The sequence below is a fragment of the Panthera leo genome, chromosome A1 (genome assembly GCF_018350215.1).
Source record: "Panthera leo isolate Ple1 chromosome A1, P.leo_Ple1_pat1.1, whole genome shotgun sequence".
NCBI lineage: Eukaryota > Metazoa > Chordata > Mammalia > Carnivora > Felidae > Panthera > Panthera leo.
Genome location: NC_056679.1, coordinates 128,029,888 through 128,048,019, shown reverse-complemented (window position 1 = coordinate 128,048,019; position 18,132 = coordinate 128,029,888). Strand labels below are relative to the sequence as shown.

The window sequence follows — 18,132 nt, the reverse complement described above, 5'->3', positions numbered from 1 at the left end:
TGAATGCTACTTTGGCCAGGTGTCAAGGATCCATCAATCAATAAAATCAATTCCCTAACCTCATGAAAGGTAATTCTTTGGTATTGTGTGAAGGAGTTTTACTATCCCTCTTTATCTCCTCCCAGTTTTTAATATTTATATTTTCTGCATAACTGAAAGGGAAAGAGAACTGACATTTACCAAATGGCAACCAAATGTTAAGCATATCCACTTATACAGTATTATCTCATTTAATAATGCTGTTTTATTAGCATAGATGGGAGACTTTGCCATTTTAAATCTTTAATTATGCTTGTAGAAATATATATATATATATATATATATATATATATATATATATATATATATATATATATACACACACACACACACATATATATATGTTTCTATTAAAACTTGGGTTACAAGTTCAACTGTTTAGTTGTGATTATGCATTTATAAAGACTGCACACTTGTGTGTATGTATCTATGTATGTCTATATATTTGTATATTTTTCCCTTTTTGTGTCAGAAAATAGGTGATCGGTTCAAAGAGTGATTGGAAGTTATTACAACACAGCCATCTTCAAGCTTATAGTCTTGGGTGATGAAGTTGGAATTAATCAGTTTAACAGAGTTTACATATGTCCAGAAAGGACAGCTAAGGATTAAGGGGTGCCAGATGGCATTGATGATAAAGGGAGTGTGGGAGAGTATTTTACAACAGAACCTAAAACCAGTACCACTCTTGAAGTTATGTACAAGTTTTGGGGAGCTCTCAGGTTGGTTTATTCTGGTTCTGGCCTGTTTTTTTTCTAGTTGCTGGCATTTGTGTAGTTTTGTCTGTATCTCGTTTTCTTTGCACTGTAAAAAAGGATTGCTTAACGTGCATTTAAAAGAAGAGCTTGTCTTAATTGAAAAATTAAGTGACTGTATTTTAAGATATCTTTGCTACATTTGCAAAAGTATTAGGAGTCAAGACACGGTGCATTAAGGCTCACATTTTTGTGAAAGTTGATCCCAACTGACTTTATCCTTCGGGTTTTCTGGGGCAGCATATTTTATTTATTTGAGCATCTGTGATTTAGAATGTGTGATTCACTGGTACTTTACTATTATAGCTCTACTCTCTTGAAGTCTGCTACGTTTTTATAGTCCACAACTGGGGATTAACAAGTTAACCTTTGCTGTCACCAGATGTGACAGGGATAAAAATAAAGAGATTTCTTAGCATAATCACTTTAAAGAACACTGTTCATGTCAATACAAAACCAAGTCTTAATATTCACCTGGTCTTATTTTTAAAAAAAAAAAGTTTTTGAGGTTTATATTCAAATAATAGGTAAAACTGACATGTAGGCTATTTGCGTTTGTATATCCTGTTACATTTTATGGATTTACTATTATTATCTGCTGTTTTCTTTTCTTCCTAGCTATGTTAAATCTTCATATCCATATACGGATTGATTAAAATTCCTTATTGGTGTGCTGCAAAAGTTTGAAAACTAGATGTTTAAAATTCAACCTCAGTCAATATACATGACTCTAGGGGCGCCTGGGTGGCGCAGTCGGTTAAGAGTCCGACTTCAGCCAGGTCACGATCTCGCGGTGAGTTCGAGCCCCGCGTCAGGCTCTGGGCTGATGGCTCGGAGCCTGGAGCCTGTTTCCGATTCTGTGTCTCCCTCTCTCTCTGCCCCTCCCCCGTTCATGCTCTGTCTCTCTCTGTCCCAAAAATAAAAAAAAAAAAAAACGTTGAAAAAAAAATATACATGACTCTAGCCAGAGGTTAGTGTCATCAAAACAAAGTTTATTCAGAAAGTAGTTACAATAATAGAATTACACTTTGTTGCAGTTATAAAACATACATTAAAGCATCAGTAGCATAGTGGTTTAGAGTTTGAACTCTAAAGCTCAGTGACCTAAGTTAGAGTACCTCTGTCACTGTGGGATCTTTTCCAAGTTGCTTAATTTCTTAGTCTCAGTTTCTATATAGATAAAGTAGAAAAAAAATATGACCTATCTCATAGGGTTCTCAGTGTATTTAAATAAAGTAATATGGGCAGAGCACCTTGTATAGTATTAGGGTGCTAACTAAATAAAAGGGAGCTTCTAATTAATAATATTATGAAGCAGAGCCCTGGAGAGTGCCCTTGTTAGAATTCAGTGAAGTGAGCTGGGTTCTTTGCAGGTCCAGTGATTGACTTTTATCATTGCTCCTAGATTTAATCAGCTCACGGTCTCTGAGAGAAGGAATTGAACAAATAAACTCATGAGTGACTAATGTAAAAGCCAGAACGCTCATTTATAAAAGTGACAGAATAATTATTTTGAAGCAAGTACTGAGGTGATTTTTTTTTTTGCTCCTGCAATCTTTTACCTGTAGTCCTGTTTGCCACTTTGATCTAGATTTTGGTTCCTCTGACTCAGAGGAAAGCTTCAGTAGACCACAGAGGGGAAAAAGAAGAAACATTAATAGCCTTTGAATTTTGAATTATAAAGTCCTGGTATAAATTCTAGACAAGAAAATTTATCCTGTTCAGTACTGTTTGTCCTGGTTGCTGGGTAAAGATGAGGGTCCTCCCACCTTGGGTAGAACAAAAGACCTAGGGAGGATGGAATTGGATTCCCAGGTGGGAATCTCCTTATATCCGGGGATGGTTTAACACCATTTGAAGGGATGATGGTATATAGCATGGCGTGAGATGGTAGTGAAGGCCAAGAGAATTTGAGTTAACCTTACTGAGTTTCTTACGATCCCCACAGAGGCTTGGAAACGTTGCTTCTTTCCTTTCCAACCCAGATTACAAACGGCCACAAAGTCTTGTCTGCTTCCCATTGAGAGGCAGAATCTAATTCTCTTCCCCTTGAATGAAGGTATTATAGTAGCTTAGCAGACCGAAAGAATGCAACAGAAGTGAGCTTCTGTGACTTCCAAGCTAGCTAATGAGTTTAGCATCTTTCGCTTGGATCTCTTAGAATGCTCCCTCAGGGAAAAGACAGCTGTTGTGGAAGAAGTTGGACCATCCTGCTTGAGAGCCTCTGTAGGACTGCCTGGAGAGGGGAGCAGGGGCCAGCTAAGTTGAGCCTGCCATCCATCCCAGCAAGACAACAGGCATGTGAGTGACTCTGTCTTGGAATTCCAAACCAGTCAAGCTACCAGCCAGATACCACCAAGTGATTCCAGGGGAGGCAGAAGAAGTACCCAGCCAAGCCCTTGAAGATTGGATCTACAGATCATAAACATAATAAAATGATTATTGTTTTAAGTTTTGGGTGTTTTTTTCTACCACAATAGGTAACCACTACACAGCTCTTTACATGCCCTCAGAATGGTGTAGAAATCGGTAGAGTTGTCTAACTTTGACCAAAGAAGCTTTTTGGTCAGAGGAGAATTCACAGGATAATTTGTGTGGAGATGATTATCATCTTCAAAGAATCTGAGAGAGAGGAATATCTCTTCCTAAGTACTGACAGGAAAAACCCACTGTTTTCTCATAAGTAGTGGACATAAGAGCAGAGAAATGTTGACTGAGAAGAAGCTTTAATACTGCCACGATTGGTGTTTTTGGAGTTCTACAATATGGCAGCTCTGCCAGGCCTCCATTCTGTAAATATCAGATGCTACACACAGACATGAGAGAAGACATTGCTTTCATTTTATATGACAGAGGAACCCATGATCTGACTGAAAAATACCTTGAAGTGACTAGGTTTGTTATATGCAACTAGAAAAATGGTGTTTAAGAAAAGAATTAAGTACAGTAATAGAAAAATGAAAAGTTATTTTTTTTAGCACAAGTTTGCTGTTTGTGAAGTCATTATTTGCCATATTAATTAAATATGTGAAATCGTGCCAGTAACCCGAGTAGAATGTCTTAATTATCTGATTAGCTCATCTCTTCCTGGGTCAGTTTATTGTTTTACGGTGGGAACTGTTTCTTGTGTTGCGATCTGAACCCTCAAGTCTGCTCCAGTACATACCCTTGTGGGAAGCTAAATTGTCATGGAGTCTGAACAAAGATAAAAGGAGAACTTCTGTCATCAGGGCCATGATACCATACCTGATGATTCACCTCTGCCCCACAATGGAGAACACCTCTTTATAGTGATTAGAACTCTTGTGTTGTTCCTTGCACCTCATTTGGTATTGTTGTAGTATCTATACACTAAATAAATTACAGCAAATTCTGGCTCCCTGGTTACCTTTTATCTCTTTCTAATATGACCATTTCACCATTAACAGCAAGTTGTATCTGTAGATATATTTATGTTGTTAATTAGATGATGCTCAAGGTCTGCATGTTTTTTTGTCTTTGTTAACATCTTCTGAGGCCATCTCTTCAGATACTAGATTTAATTTACTTTGTGTTGATTTTATTAATTTAACTCATAACTCATGGTTGCCTCCATGGTCTGCCTAACAGGGTTACTCTGTTCCTAGCTTATACTGTAAGACTTTTAGCACAATGCCAAGTGCAGTGAGCAAGAAAAATCCTTAATAGAAAATTAAGGGGAACGACAACATATTTTCTCCTAGGAAATGAAAGAGAGAGAAACTTTGAACATCTCATTGTGAATTTCTACCACCCAGTAATGAAGATATAGATTATATTGTGCATTTTATAATTCCTATTTTTGAAATAGCTCAGGGTTACTTCTGTTCATAAGTTTTGAGGGGAAAAACCTGTTCATCTGTTTATTAATTTTTTTTTAAATTTTTTTTTTAATTTTTTTTTAACATTTATTTATTTTTGAGACAGAGAGAGACAGAGCATGAACGGGGGAGGGTCAGAGAGAGGGAGACACAGAATCTGAAACAGGCTCCAGGCTCTGAGCTGTCAGCACAGAGCCCGACACGGGGCTCGAACTCATGGACCGCAAGATCATGACCTGAGCCGAAGTCGGCCGCTCAACCGACTGAGCCACCCAGGCGCCCCTGTTTATTAATTTTTAATAAAGCATTTATTAATCCCTGATTACTATCAAGCTCCATGGAAGGTGTTTTTTACAGTCGTATAAAATGTGTATCAATAATACATAAAATATAAGATACATAATAAGCATGTGAAATGTTCAATATTTTTAGTCATCTCTGAAATCTAAATTAAAATCCCAGGGACATACGGCTACACACCTACTAGAATGCTAAAGAAAAAAAGACAGATGATACCAAGTGTTGGTGAAAATAGGGAAAAATCCTAACTCTGGTAGTGTAGTTGGAAAATTTTTAGTATCCCTTAAAACATTGAACATATATGTACTCTATGATCCATGAGTTCCACTCCTAGATTGTATTAGTTATCTGCATCAGATTACTACAACATAATGGCTTAAAACCATAGTAAATATTTATTATCTCATACAGTCTCTGAGGGTCAGGAATCCAGGAGCTGTCTTAGCTAGGTGGTCTGGCCACAGGATATCACATGAGGTGTCAGTGTGTTGGCCAGGGCCACAGTCACCTGAAAGCTGGACTGGGGCTGGAGGTTCTGCTCCAAAGATGGCATATTCTTATGACTGACAAGTTGAGGGTGGCAGTTGGCAAGAGGCATCAGATCCTTGCCATATGGATTCTGGCGTATTCCTCCTTTTAGTGTCCTCCTTGCAGCTGGCATCCCACAGAGTGAATGATCCTAGAGAGAGCAAGGTGGCAGCTTTTATGATGTAGCCTTAAAAACCATGCTCATGTCTATTTTTTTCCTAATATATTATTGATTACATAGATTAGCCCTATTCAATGTGTGTATATGGAGTAGGGGGTAGGGATGCATGGTGGCAAGGATCATTAGGTGCCATCTTGGAGGCTGCCTAAAATATAGGTATTTATCCCAGAGAAATAAAAACAAATGCCCATAAAAACTTGTATAAGAATGCTTATAGAAGCTTAATTTATAATAGCCAAACTGGAGCAACCCAGATATTCATCAACTGGAGTCTGACTAAACAAACTGTGGTATATTCACACAGTGGAAATGACTCACCAATGAAAAGGAGCTAACCACTAATAAATGCAATAATATTCATCTCAAAAAATATTCTGAGTAAAGGAAGGAAAAGTACATAGGCTATGATCTCATTTATAGGCAGTTCTAGAGTGGGCACAACTCACTTAAATTGATGTAAATCAGATTAGTGGTTGCTTCTTATAGGGGTGGGAGGTAGATTGAGGAGGGATGGCTACAAGGAAGGTTTCTGGGTAGTGGAACTGTTCTCACAACTTTGTTAAAACCAATTCAACAGCACATTTATGTTCTGAAGATTTTATTGTATGTAAATTAAACCCCAATTAAAAATATAAGGTATGGGGCACCTGGGTGGCTCAGTCAGTTAAGTGGCCAACTTCAGGTCAGGTCATGATCTTGCAGTTCGTGAGTTCCAGTCCCACATCAGGTTCTGTGCTGACAGCTCAGAGCCTGGAGCCTGCTTCAGATTCGGTGTCTCCCTCTCTCTCTCTGCCCCTCCCCCACTCTCTCTCTCTCTCTCTCTCTCTCTCTCTCTCTCAAAAATAAGCAAACAATAAAAAATATATAAAGTGTAATCCAAGGGCCACATTTGTGATATGTTATAATTAATAAGAGAAATTAATACTTGGGAAATATTAAAGGTATAGTCTTAATTTTTAAATAAGTCAAAACAGCAATTATAAGAAAATATTAATGATATCTTAATTTTTGTATTCACAATACTATCATTCAAAGTAATAGTTGATTTATTTTTTGTCTATTCCCATCTTTTTAAATGCTTTTTTGGAAAATAGATAAGAATGTTTTATATTCACAATTTTATAAACTGAGTATATATGTAAGTGGTTGGTTTGTCACAGTATAAACAGTTCTCCGGATTATTAAAAACTCTTTTGAAGTATTGTTTTCAATTGATATATTTCCCTGTAGGACTACGACATAGTTTATATAACTCTTCCGTTCATGATGAACGTTTAGGTGGTTTCTCCTCATTTAAGGAATGCAGTGGAGTTATACACAAAGGTTTTTTTTTCTTTGGTATTTGGTATTATTTCTTTATCCTGAGGTTTTAGAAATGATCTAGATAAAAGCTTATGATTCACATATTCATGTTGTTTTTTAGAGGGTTAAAATCATTGTATACAAATACAACATATTAAAGTACATTTCCTTCACTTTGGTTAGGTGCTAAATACACTGAATGCTTTGGCCATGTGTTTATTAACCATTATAACTGAGAAAATGGAGGTTTAATTGAGCTTTAAGGAGGAATAGAAATTTAAATGAATATTGGGTTTCAGAAGGCAAGGATGAGGAAAGGGTATTTCTGCAGCGTTCGTGGCATGGCAGACAGAGCCGTGCAATGTCAAACCCAGGGAATTGCAAGTAGTTTAATATAAAAGCTTAGAGTGGTGGTTCTCAATCTTGGCTGTATTACAGAATCACCCTAGGGAGAGAACTTAAAAATCCCACCACCTAGGCCTTACTAGATAATAAACTCAGGATGGGTGGGTATAAAATTCAGGCATCAGTAGTTTAAAAACTCCCCAGGTGATTCCTGTGTGTAAGCAAAATTGAAAACCACTAGTGCAGACTGAGATGGATTGGGATGGGATGTAATTAGAAAAGTGAAAAGATGAAGACCGGATGTAGCAGGCATCGTGCTCTAGGACAAAGTGTGGACTTTCCAGGCAATTGAGCAGTGTTCATGTTCTTCCCTTATCACCCTGGAGTCTTTTGCCTTTTCCTTGCACAGGTGTCGCTTTACTCCGAGCAAACAGGGAGTACCATGTCTCCTTGTGGACAGGCTGCTCTCAGCCTGCCGGAGCTTCTCCCTCTCCTCACTAAGATCTGGAAATGCCTTGGCATTTTCACTCTATACCCCCGGGCAAGTCCTTAAGCACTGATTGATGATGATGGGATATGAATAATGCAGCTTCCTCTCCCCTGATCAGGACAATTGCCAGGTGTGATTTCCACTAGTGCGCTCAAAGTAGCCAATCTGCAAACTTCGTACCATCCAGGACACAATCAGTTTGTGGCAGAAGGGAAACCTACATGCTGCTTCCTTCCCAAGGAAACAGTTTCAAGAAAGAAATGTCAGCTGAAATAAACAGTGGGTTTAGTGACTTAGCTGCCAGCATGTTATCACTGACCAGACACACTTGATTCTCAGACCATAGGGATCTACAAACCACACTGTGAATAGCACGGACTTCCGTCTCTAGGTTGCCCTTGCATTAGTGAGCCAGTGTCATCTATTGTGGATGGGGCTTTATCTTTCAGCCTTGCCTGACTTCCTTCCTTTCCCTTTTCTTCTTACTTCCTGTTCTTGTATTTCCTAGAAACTCTAATAAATGCCTTTCCCGTGACTCTTAGTGTCAGCAACTGTTTCTAGGAAACTCAGTTAAAATAAGCAGTGAGGATTGTATTAGAAGGTAAAACTTGTGCTTTAGGAAGATCATACCAAAGAATCATTTAGAAAAATGGGGCACCTTGATGGCTCAGTCTGTTAAGTGTTGGACCCTTGATTTGGGCTCAGGTTGTGATCTCATGGTTCCTTTGATGGAGCCCCGCATGAAGCACTGTGCTGACAGCTAGGAGCCTGCTTGGAATTCTCTCTCCCTCTCTCTCTCTGCCCCTCCCCCGCTTCCTAGCATGCACATATGCTCCCTCCCTCCCTCCCTCCCTCTCTCTGTCTCTCTCTCTCTCTCTCAAAATAAATCACTGGTTGTAAAACTCAAGGACCTTGCCAGGCTCCTCACAATTTGTAAAGTAAAATTTGCTTTATGGTGTATATATTTTTTCATTTACATTTTGGAGCTCATAGACTGATTCTACATTATATCTGTAAGGAAACTTAGGTATCCCTCAAATATCTGTCTTGGGCACATAATTAAAAATTTCAGGCCCTCGTTTTTCTCACTTTTTGAATGAGGAAGAAGAATTATTTCTATGACCCCTTCCAGTTCCGTAATGTTATATTCAGCAGTGCCTGCTCTATTACGTCAGTGAGAGAAGCATAAAACAGACTATTTTCCAGTAGCAATTGTCACTTCTCAAAACAAATTGACAAAAATCATACAATTATTCTAAGAACAATTCTGCAGGAAGCTAACCTTTGCCCATTTTTCTTAATGATATGTTTACTGCTTTTAACTTTGCTTTGGAAATGGGAAACCATCTAATTGGGTTGATAAGGTCAGCATGCAGGAGGTTTGGAAAGAGATTGGATAATATTTGTGAGTGTGTATATTTGCCTAGACATGCTTTTTGTCATGTTTATTGCACTTTAATGATTAGTTAGAAATAATAAGGCTGCTGTATATTCTCTTACATTAATGCTCTGTCATTTATGGATTATTCTAAGGTCATTTGAAAACACAGAGAAAATATAATTATTTGAGGGTGCTTTTGGAAGAGGTGGGTATATTAATAAAATAGTAATTTAATAACACAGTACTCCTCAAAACAGAGTTTGCCCAGTATCTATAGTTCATAGAAAGGGTTTATGAAGCTGAATGAGATGAGTTATATTTTCCCCTATTTTCAAGGAGCATTGAAATTAAACTTGGGGTGAGTTTGTGGATCAAGAAAAGTGAATTAACAGTGTGTAAATTATTTCTTTTCATCAGTTTATCACACCCTATCCACAAACAACCCTGAAATACATAAATACTTTCTAGACTCTATTGTGTTATACAACTTACCCAGGCAGAAATTGGAACTCATTAGAAATGATCTCAATTCTATTCCCTTTTGGGGTTCTATGTTGTGGAGTCTTCAAAGATAACTTTAAAAATAATAAACCATAGACAATTAGGGTATGTTTGTAGCATTTTCTTAATTTTATTTATTTATTTATTTATTTATTTATTTACAGAAAGTGAGGGAAGGACAGAAAGAGAGAGAGAGAGAGAGAGAGAGAGAGAGAATCCAAAGTAGGCTCCGTGCCAAATGCAGAGCCCGATGCTGGACTCAATCTCACGACTGTGAGATCACGACCTGAGCCAAAAATCAAGAGTTGGATGCTCAACTGACTGAGCCGCCCGAGAACCCCAATTCTTTTTTTTTTTTTTTTTTTTTTTGTTAAACAGGGTATAATAGAAAAGTACATAATTTTTCAGTGTATAGTTCAGCAATTTTTTACATATATATACACTTGTGTAACTACTTCCTGGTTTAAGATACAAAGCAAGATTTAAAAACCATCCTTCTCACCATTGGTTATCACCATTCTTGTTTTCCCTTAGCTTGGTTTTGACTGTTTTTGCTGTATAGTATTTGACTATATGGATATGTTTTTCTCCTCTTGATGGGCATTTGCTCTGTTTTCATTTTTCAGATATTACGAATATCTGGTAAGTTTTTTGATGGCCATATGTACTCATTATTTTTTAGTAGCTAGAACACAAATTAGGATTGCATGTTCATAAGGTAGGAATAATTTAGCTTTACTACTTTCTGTCAAATGTTTTCCCAAAAGGGTGGTACCAGTTTTCTTTCCCACCGGAAATATATGAGAGACCTCATTCCTCTGCATTTATGCCAATATGTTGTATTGTGAGTGTTTTTAATTTTAGTCGCTCTGGTGAATGTGTGGTAGTATGTCATTACAGTTTTAGTACTCATTTTCCTGCTGAATAATGATGGTTGAGTACCTTTTCATATACTAACTGGCTTTTATGAAACCTCCTTTATAAAATCCTGTTCAAATGTTTTAACTGTTAATTATCTTTTTGTTACTGATGTGTGTTTATGTATTCTGATAAATATGTGAATATACTTCTTTTGATGAACAGAGTTCTTAATTTTAATGAAATCCAACTTCCCACGATTTCTTCTATGGTTCATGCTTTTTGTATTCTGTTTAAATATGTGACTTGAAAAACCAGTCACTGCATAATGTATTCAGTAAGACCCTAGGCTTATTTTTAAAAATTACTCTCTGTGGTATAGTGGAACATATTGAAGACTTCATGAAGCGCTGGGTGTCCTGTCTTTCCAATTTCTAAGTATGTACTTTGGGCAATATACTTAATCCTTTACATCTTTTTAATCATTCATAATGTGATACCTTAGGACTCTCACTCAGTTGCACGTGGCCGAAAACTAAGCTAGCTCAAGCAAGAAAAGCTGATCTGGTTGGAGGGTAGGTCCTATAATCAGAATAGCTACCTAATCGTTGTTAGCACATATGAGACCTTAGGGGCCCGTCACCACATGATACTGTTATCTCTGCTTTTTTGCTCTGTGTTGGCCTCTTCCTCACTGACAGCAGATGGGTTTTATGTAAAAAGAGACATGGCAACTGGCAGCTTCAGGCTTAGAACACCCCAGCTGAGCATCTCAAAAGGAAAAAAAAAGTGATTTTCTGTCCCCTTCACTTAGGTATGTAACAAGATTCTGGGGAGTCATCTGTCTACCTATGTGAACAAAGAGGAGAGAAAAACTATTATTATTAACCCTGGATTGAAATCAAGAAGGGAATAGTTCCTACAAAGAAGTAGTTATGCTCTTGCCAGGAGGAGGGAGATAAGGTGCTGGGCAGACACAAATAATAGATGTATACTACAAAGGGAACAAAATGCCTGACTTACAAGAGTTGGTTGTTGAAAGTCTTTATCAGAGAGTTGGTTGAAAGTACCTGGTACAAGGTAGAGACACAATGCTTATATGTTGAATGTGAACTATAATGGGGATCTCAGAAACTTTTTTCTCCTGTTCTTAGAACTGGAGGTCTAGAGAGGATCATGGCAGACCTAAGCGAAATCAGGGATCTAAGATGCTGTTCTAGGCTCTTATTTGGAAGTGGCTTTCAGGGATTTTTAAGGTCCCTTGTAGATCTCTATATTACACAGGTCTGAACAAAGCTCTGCTTTGATTCTTCCTGTTGGTCCATAGAGATGCTCCTTGGGGTAAAACATGGGGCCCAGAATCTCCCAAGTCTTTATCCTCTATATTACATTGTTTTAAGTCATTCAGGACTCGACCCCTCTCCTGTCCAAAGTTTTTCCAACGTGGGTTTAGAATTCTTATGGTGATAATAGTGTTTAGACAGTTGATAAATTTGGCAGATATACAACATGGTTGCTTTTGAACCATCACCAAATGGAATATTTTTTTTTAGCAGTAAGCACTTCTTAGGGCACTCATTATTTCTTCATTCCTTATTCCATCCCCAAAATATTTCTTGGGATCTGTAGGTTCTCAAACTTTGAAATGTATCAGAATCACCTGGAGGGCTTGTTATGCTACAGATTGCTGGGATCTACCACCCTGAGTGTATGATTCTGTAGGTCTGGGATGGGACTCAAATTGGCATTTCTAATAAGTTTCTGGTGTTGTGCTGCCATTGCTTGTTCAGGGTCCACATTTTAAGAACTAGATAGAAGAGACATTCCCCCAGATTGAGGCATGAATAAGACTCTTCCCATCATATTCTAACTCAGTAGGGAAATTTGTAATTTGAAGAAAACTTCTTTTCCTTGTAAAATAAAGAGCCCTTATAAAAACAAAAGCAATTGCTGTCTAATTAACTTTTGCAGTTTTCTTCCTTTGAGGGTTAGGGTGAGGGCAGACCCATATACCAAATTAATTTCTTGCAGGTCATACAATTTGTAGAGGAAACAAAAATAATATCCTTATAAATAGCTGTAAGGATAACTCATAGGGAGAGTTGCAAGTAATCTTCACCTCTGCTCTAAAATCTCTTACCTGCTCCGCCTAATGAGATTTTCTGTTTTCCTTGTTTGTTTTTTTTTTCCTTTTGTGTTCTTGCTGTGTGTGTCCTGGGAATCAGATGTCCCCAAACAGCATTTCTAACTGAAATTGAAAGGGGTGATGTTACATTCTGCCCGCTTCAGACTCAGTCACCAAATGAGTCATAGGAACTACTGCCAGAGACTGAATCACACCACTGTCCTTCCATCAGCCCTAACGGAGAAATACCGTTAGCCGACCTTAGAAATTAAAATGTGGAAGCAAAGATTGGTTTGGTTTTGCTTTGCTTTGTTTTTGGTATCGATGTTGGGCCAATATTGGCAAAGAGGAGATCACGCTTAGTGGTGTGAAGGAGAGGACAAGGACAGATTCTACAATAATGACTGCCTCGGGTGATGGCTTTGTTCTCCTTTCAGAGGAGGGAAGTTCAAGTGTTGCTGGCCTTGAGGACCTCTGGGGCTTAGAGGTTTGGCCTCAGAGGTTTTCTTCCTCGAAGATTTAGGGTTTTAAATACCAGCTATTAAGTCCAACTCCTGTTTGTGAAGCGGTATTTTCTCCTTTCTAAATTAGTATTACGGATCACCAAAGACATCTGTCTTCTATCTAGTGAAGAACCCTGCCCTGTGGTTAAAATAGCCGTGATATACCATGATAGTGTGGCATCCCTGGTAATGTCACTCTTTCACGCTCCAGTTTGCACTTTTGCACTTAACATGTAACTTTGAACTCTTGCTGCCAAGTACGGAGAAGAATAATAGCCTTATTAGAATGGAGTCTGGTAGTTTTGCTAAATTCATTTTTATTAAGTTTATTGAGAGGTCTCTGTGCCTGGGTCACCTGGGTGGCTCAGTTGGTTTAGCTTCCGACATTGACTCAGGTTGTGACTTCAGGGTTTGTGAGTTCAAGCCCCTTATGGGGCTCGCTGCTGTCAGGGTGAAGCCAGCTTTGGATCCTCTGTTCCCCTCTCTCTCTGCCCCTCCCTGCCTGGCACTCTCTATCTCAAAAATAAATAAACATTAAAAAAAAAAAAAGTCTCTTTGCCCACCACCTTATTTCCAGGTAACAATTGTGGGATACATTTTTTTAAAAAGGAATTCTATATAAGTTATATAAGCATATAAAATTTAAAGCATTGAGAATGAGAGAGAATGTCAAAGTAGTCTGTCACTTTTCCGTGAATTTAAGGAAGGGAATGGGAATGTGCACTGGGTTATGGGGTAGAACTGAGGTTGTGTGGATTTGAGGAAATAGTTGAATTTCCCTTGTCTTTCCATGACTTACAGTGATTCTGGGTGGTTTTGGAAGGTTGTGAAGCTAGGTAGGAAGTGGTATTAATAAAGTCTTCATATGTAAGTGCTGCCTTTTCAAGGCAGAAACATTTTATTTCATATCTTATCATTTCTCCCAGGAGATGGAGCTGAAAGGAAATGCATTTAAGCCTCTGCAACATTTCATAAATTGAGGGAAGATTTAATTCCCCTTCTATTTATCTAAGCATCATATACTATGATAGGCATGGGGGAGCCAAGAAAAATTCACTACGTGTGCCCTCAGTGAATTTCAGTTATAGTGGGAAGATAAACATGAAAATGAAATTATAATATAGTAACCTGATAATTCTGAAGTGTTGAGCATAAGGTCCTGTGGTGTCTACAAACAAGGGGGCTAATATCTCTGGAGGAGTCTCTGAAGGCTATATGGACATTTACCAGGCAATCAGGAGGGACGGGGTGGTGCAGGAAGATAGAGGAATATATGCTCTGACAGAGGCATGGAAAGAACTGACTTGTCGGTGTGTCAAAGTACGAAGAGGAAACTGGCAGGAGATAAAGCTACTCTGGAAAGTAGTGGCTGTGGTACTCAAGGTCTTCTTGTCTGTTGAAAAAGCTTTAAATGGTATCCTGTTGTCAGTGGGGAGAATTCTAGAGAAACTGGATGACAGATACTCCATCTAGCTTTTTCTAGAATCATGAAAGCATTGGAAGGCCTGGAGAGTCTAAAAACGACTCCCAAAACAAGACAATCCAAGAAGACTGGTGAGGTGTCAGGAGACCGATGAACCTTTGGAGTTCAGGAGCAACAAGGAAAGTAATAGGAAACTAGCCCCTGGATGAAACTGAAGGGGGAAAAACATGGGGAGAGAAGCAGCTGAGTACAGAAACCCAGAGCATGCACACTTGAGGGACAGTTGGGGAGACAAAGATGGAACGGCCATAGTCTTGGTTAGGAGAAGAACTAAGAGAGTGTTGCATTACAGCAACTGAGAAAGGAGAAAAGCTGAGGAATAAGGACATGGGTAACAGTGTGAAAATGCTGTAGCGCAGTGATTATCCATTTTTTTCAATTTTTGATCGTCAATTTTTTAAATGTTGATTAATTCATTTTTAAGTGATCTCTACACCCATTGTGGGGCTTGAACTCACTGCTCTGAGATCAAGAGTCACATGCTGTTCTGACTGAGCCAGCCGGGTTCCCCACAAATCAGTTTTTTAAATGAGATCTTTTCAGTGACAAACATTTTGTTTACCTCTAGTATTAGGCAAGGTTTTCTTTGCAAGGAACAGAAAAGCAGACTGAAGTAATTTAAGCAAAAAATGAATTTGTTGATTCATATAATTGTTTTAAATTTTTTAAATGTTTGTTTATTCTTGACAGAAAGACAGAGCCTGATTGGGGGAGGATCAGAGAGGGAGAGAGGGAGATACAGAATTTGAAGCAGGCTCCAAATTCTGAGCTGTCAGCACAGAGCCCCATGTGGGGCTCGAACTCATGAACTGCAAGATCATGACCTGAGCCAAAGTCCAATGCTTAACCCACTGAACCACCCAGGTGCTCCTTGACTCACCTAATTTTAAGTTGAACGGGGACAAATGTAGTAACAGGTGTTTATTTTTTAAAGTTTATTTTTTTTAATTTTGAGAAAGAGCAAGAGCACAAGTCGGGGAGGGGCAGAGAGAGAAAGAGAGAGAGTAGCTCAAGCAGGCTCCACCAGGTCAGTGCAGAGCTCAGTGAGGGGCTCAAATTTGTGAACCCTGAGATCATGACCTAAGCCAAAGTCAGACGTTCAACCAACGTAACCATCCAGGTGCACCTAGTGACACATGTTTAAATGGTGTCACTCAGCTAAGCCTGTCTCTCACTACTTCTTGTGTTTTAAAGTTTATTTATGTTTGTTTTGTAGAGGAGAGAGAGTGTGTGTGCCTGAATGAGGGAGGGGTAGAGAGAGGTGGGGGAGAGAGAATCCCAAGCAGGCTCCATGCTGTCAGCACAAAGCCTGATGTGGGGCTTGAACTCTTGAACCATGAGATAATGATCTGAGCCAAAACCAAGGGTCAGACCCTTAACTGACTGAGCCACTCAGACACCACTCTCACTACCTCTTTTGGCTTTGCTTGCCCATCTTCTATATTGGCAATGTTGTTAGGCAGGCTCTTTTCATGAAGTTAACAAAAAAATGGACTCTGAAAAGGAGGCTTAGCTCTTGCTCACCCCTGATGATACCCAAAGTAGAGTCTCTTTCTTTCTTCCAGGATCCCCACATCACTATTGGGGTACAGATTTTTTAGTCTTTGGAAGGCATATGTTCTGCTGTCAAACATGGAAAAGTATCCCCCTGAGAATTATCAGAAGTTAAGATTTAAAAAAAAAAATTTTTACCATTTATTATTTTTGAGAGAGAGAGGCAGAGTGTGATTGGGGGAGGGGCACAGAGAGGGAGAGACACAAAATCTGAAGCAGGCTCCAGGCTCTGAGCTGTCAGCACAAAGCCCTATGTGAGGCTCGAACCCATGAACTGTGAGATCGTGACGTGAGCCAAAGTCAGACGCTCAACCAACCGAGCCACCCAAGTGCCCCAGAAGTTAAGATTTTTGATTCCAGAAAAGAGAGAAAGGATGGCAGGTATGCAGATTAACCAGGGTCTCTGACTGGGGAATCCTGGGTTAACTTTAAATCGGTTTGTCTCAGAATTCCCAAACCATTTATACTCTTCTGTGAGAAGCCAGGCCTTAAATCCAGCCCACAGTTACACATGAGGGTAATTATATTTTCGGAATGTGTGCCTTGAGGAATATATAATGACAAAAACCACTATGAATTTAGTGACGCTTAAAAATGAATTTGTTTTTTAAATTCATGAGAATAATTTTTACTTACATTCTTAAAATGATGTATAGTGACATTTTTCCTCTACAAGTAATGCTTGGGGAGCTTGTGAATTTGTGAGGCTGTTTCAGTCACTCTGACATCCCCAAAACACAAATTGCATGTCTGAAGAATTGCAAGTTCCTCGTGGAGTCCACGGGTAGCCTAAGCATATTTTCAGGGCCTATTAAATAAAGAAATGTCCAGGAAATGTTACAGGACCCATACTTATGTAGTTTTGGGGGTGCTAGTATTTAAAAACTGCACCCTCAAGGTGGGTGATGTTACTAGGACCCAAACTGCTCATCTAGAAACTAGGCAAAAATGAACAGGCCACGTGTTGGTGGGAGTAGGGATTCGCATACATTACATAATAAGTACATTATTTTAGTTGATTTTCTAATTCTGTCCTGTTTTCAACCCTTCTGTGTGTATACGGTAGCAAATCCGGAAAAAAGTTTAACATGATAATATGGAAAGAGGAAACTACATATATGTGTATTTACATATGTGTATAGGTTTCATATGCATGTATACATGCATGTACAGATATACATATACATTTACGTATTCGTATACATATACACCCAAAACTCCTCACGATTTCTGAAGGAAGTAGCTTTCCCTTCAGTACAACTTAGAGACCTGTGCCACGCGAAACGGGTTCTGGATATATCCTAGTCTTTTGCGACGGGCTGCCGGGTGCATTAGTTCTCCTGTCTGCAAAATGGAGGCTGCTTGACCTGTCGTCTTCTTCCCTCGCGGGAAACGCTCAACGTCCACACACAAGTGCTTCAGCGTCTCCGGTAAAGAACTGCCTCCCTGGCACCTGCGAGCTGTTATTGAGTGGTCCCGAGGACAGAGTATTACATTAGGTGCAGTGTTTCCGGAATGACGGTTTTGTTAGCGGTCTGCACTATCTTCTGGTGCGGGGAGGGCTCCTGTGTGGCTTGAGCCCGGCCGCAGGGTCAGGAATCAACGCCCACGCCCAGGAGGAGAGCGGCAGGTGCGCGCGGCCCCTCCTTCTGCGTCCTGCCTGCCCTGCCGGTGCGGCTGCCAGCCGCTGTGGCGCCACCACTGCTCAGCTTGGGCCATTTCCCGACCGACCACCCAGCTGTGCCTAACATCATCCACTAGAAATTCAGCTGGTGGAAAAGGGAGCACCGAAGTGAAACTGGTCTCGGTCACCCAGGCTGCCCCTCAATCCTTCTGACACTCTAGTCCCCTAGAAAATCGTCGCCGTAATCTAATTTTTCTGCAAAAGAAAGGAAAAACAACAACCCCCACTCTCCCAAAGAAACCCTATAATACTGATATTATGCTG

At 39.4% G+C, this 18,132-nt stretch overlaps 1 protein-coding gene and 1 long non-coding RNA gene across 5 annotated transcripts in view; one reads left to right on the top strand and one right to left on the bottom strand.

Moving 5' to 3' along the window:
• The window catches only part of PDE4D (phosphodiesterase 4D), a 1,410,663-nt gene that overhangs the window by 267,568 nt on the left and 1,124,963 nt on the right, over positions 1 to 18,132 (top strand). Inside the window, exon 1 of one of the 2 annotated variants that reach the window (XM_042939553.1) lies at positions 17,731 to 17,775. The exons of the other annotated variant lie outside the window; for it this stretch is intronic. The gene's annotated coding sequence lies outside the window, so the exon portion shown is untranslated. Of the gene's footprint in view, positions 1 to 17,730; positions 17,776 to 18,132 lie in introns of those variants that run through there. 2 annotated transcript variants of the gene reach the window in all.
• LOC122220291 lies at positions 5,303 to 17,804 on the bottom strand. 3 transcript variants are annotated; one of them, XR_006202782.1, is made up of 6 exons: positions 17,410 to 17,804; positions 16,821 to 16,992; positions 12,660 to 12,767; positions 11,543 to 11,589; positions 9,653 to 9,735; positions 5,303 to 5,612 (listed from the first exon to the last, which is right to left on the bottom strand). It is a non-coding gene; the product is annotated as an uncharacterized LOC122220291 (long non-coding RNA). The 3 variants fall into 3 exon arrangements; XR_006202780.1 differs by having other exon boundaries at positions 17,454 to 17,801; XR_006202781.1 differs by lacking the exon at positions 11,543 to 11,589 and having other exon boundaries at positions 17,454 to 17,798.